This window comes from Dipodomys spectabilis, unplaced genomic scaffold (genome assembly GCF_019054845.1).
Source record: "Dipodomys spectabilis isolate Male_0828 unplaced genomic scaffold, ASM1905484v1 ptg000052l, whole genome shotgun sequence".
In the NCBI taxonomy this organism is placed as follows: Eukaryota; Metazoa; Chordata; class Mammalia; order Rodentia; family Heteromyidae; genus Dipodomys; species Dipodomys spectabilis.
Window position 1 is genome coordinate 7,091,834 of NW_024870729.1, and position 2,844 is coordinate 7,094,677.

Below are 2,844 nucleotides of genomic sequence, written 5' to 3' on the forward strand. Positions count from 1 at the left end.
TTGTCAAATCCCAACATCCTCAACTAGGTCTAGGAACCAGCATGGTCTCAGCCTCAAGGAACACTTCCTAGTTCAGATCCATGCCTTATTTGTCACTATTCCTCTCATCCTGCCCAAATCATTTTGCTCTCAGGGCCCTCTCAGCCTGCAATGTGCTTCTTGCATCCATTTTTGACATCTACTTCTTGCATCCATTTTTGACATCTACTTCCTAGGACATTGTTAGGTGTTTGTTTCCTAATCTTCTGTTTGCTCTTAAAGCCCCTGTGTGAAGTCATGTGGAAAAAAAGCAAGTACATGTACATCTCATTGTTGCAATGGGTCCACCTGTATCCCTAGTTAAATGATTTTTTTTGCCCTTTCTATCCACAAATTATACCCACAACAAATACAGTGAAAGCAGCGTTAAACAGTGCGGGAGGGACATACAAAGCAACATAGAAATTATGATATAAATATGTTAGAAACAATTGAATGAAAGAAAAAAAACATCAACTTATCTGACCTTTTCTGCTTGACTCAGACATATACTAGTCATTGCAAATAAGGAAAACCATGGGACCTAAGTTTCTTTTGGCCTGGCTTACTTCACTTAATATATTTTTTTCCAAGTCTTTCCATTTCCTAACAAATTGGGCAATGTCATTTTTTCTGAGGGAGGCATAGAATTCCATAGTGTATATATACCCGAACTTTACAACTTTGTTGTGTGGGGGGGGGAGAGGATCGAGTGGGGAGAGGTGGGGGGAGTATGGGTACGTATGGGAAGGGGAATCAAAGAGAGGCAACAATGCTTGATAAGAACTGTACTCCTTATCTTGCCCATGTAATTGTAATTCCTCTGTATGATATTCTCACAATAAAAAGAAGAAAGAAAGAAAGAAAGAAGGAAGGAAAGAAAGAATAAAGAAAGAAAGAAAGAAAGAAAGAAAGAAAGAAAGAAAGAAAGAAAGAAAGAAAGAAAGAAAAGAAGGAAGGAAGGAAGGAAGGAAGGAAGGAAGGAAGGAAGGAAGGAAGGAAGGAAGGAAGGAAGGAAGGAAGGAAGGAAGGAAGGAAGAAAAAACAGCTCACTTTCTACCTACCTAAAAAAAAAAAAAAAAAAAAAAAAACGCAAGTACTTAGAGGTGGGAAATTCATACAAGTATTGAAAAACAAAACTTACACATATAGTCAGACATTTTTACAGGTGTACATTCTTGTAAAAGATTATTTTTGATGCGTTTGTCATATTTTATGACAGAGGAGAAGGGGAGAAGGGAAAACGTGCTGCATTGTCTTCTCATAATTCAATAATTATTGTTTAAAAATATTATAGTTGAAGGAATGTAAGATTTAAAGATAAAAACTGTGCTCCTGTCCTTTTAATAAGCTAGTTGCTTATAAAGTATTCCTCAATAAAGTCTTGTCATCTGTGTCCCATAAACTATCCTCCTCCTTCAAAATACAGGAAAAACCTTCACAAATAAGTGGGCTGTTGTCCAATCTCTGGATAAGAATTTAAGATACAACACTGCCTGAGATTCTGTGTATGGGAGTGTGTGTGGGAGTGTGTGTGTATGTGTGTGAATGTGTGTCTGTGCATATGTGTGTTTTAGGACTTGAACTCAGGGGCTCTATGACAATCCTTATGTATCTTTCTCTTGACTGTAATGTTATACCAATTGTAGCACAGTTCCACTGCAAGTTTTTTGTAGTGAACTAGAGAAGCTCATAAAATTTCTTGGTCAGTCTATCTGAACTAAATCTCAGGTCTCAACCTCCTGATTGGCTAGAGTTATAATTATGACCCTCCAGAACCTTGTTACTGGAGGCAATGGGGTTGCAAGTTTCATTCCAGATTCACAACACTGTATATCATAAAACAGCAACAGCAAAATCCTATATCAAAACACAATAATAAGATGTAATTATAATACAATTGAGTGATATAGTCCACTAGAATAACTTTCAGGAAACCTTGGAGTTAATGATTTAGAATCACAAAATCAAAAAGATAATTTTAGTAGACTCTACAAGATTTTTAATTCCATCCTATAATAATTTCAAAATGTTATAAGAAACAGGAAAACATTCAAACTTATAAGGAGAATGTAAAAAAAGATAACAGATGGCAGATTATGAAATGGAAAATTCTACACTCACGAAAATTATTGTCATGTGTATATATGGTGGTATTTTCATGGTGAATATATGATAATGTTCTTCAGAGCATCAATAGATAAACATATATTTAGTACACATAATCTAACTTGTCTCTATATCAGCTTCCAATCTTCTAGTGCACATTATCAATGTATTCATGTTTATGGTATGTTCCCAAATTACTAGCAGAGTCAGGAGGTTACCACAATACATTAGCTTCAATGTTTTAGGAGATAAACATGCTAATTATATTGACTATTCTATATACTAATCATCTAGTGTGTTATCATTGTACTCTGTAAGTATGTACATACACTACTTCAAAGTGAAATGGAATACAACAAGATTTTGCCTGCAAAGCTAGCTATTTGGGACATCAGTTCCAGACCAGTGTAGTTTTACCTGCAATGCTCCCCAGCCTTAGCTATGCTTGATGGAATATGTCCATCATTCCAGGTCCATGGGGAGCTGAGAGCAGGAGGATTTCAATCCCATGCCATTCTAGGCAAGAACTTCCACTTGGCTCCATCTCAACCAAAAAATGTTCAACACTGGCTAGCACCTATCACCCCTACCTAGGTGAAAATAAAAATAAGAGCATAAGTAGTAGTATAAGAAACAATATTAAAACATGCTAACACAAACCATCACGAAGAACACACACCTCGTGTTTGTTTCTCATACCTGTAATCCTAACTGTAA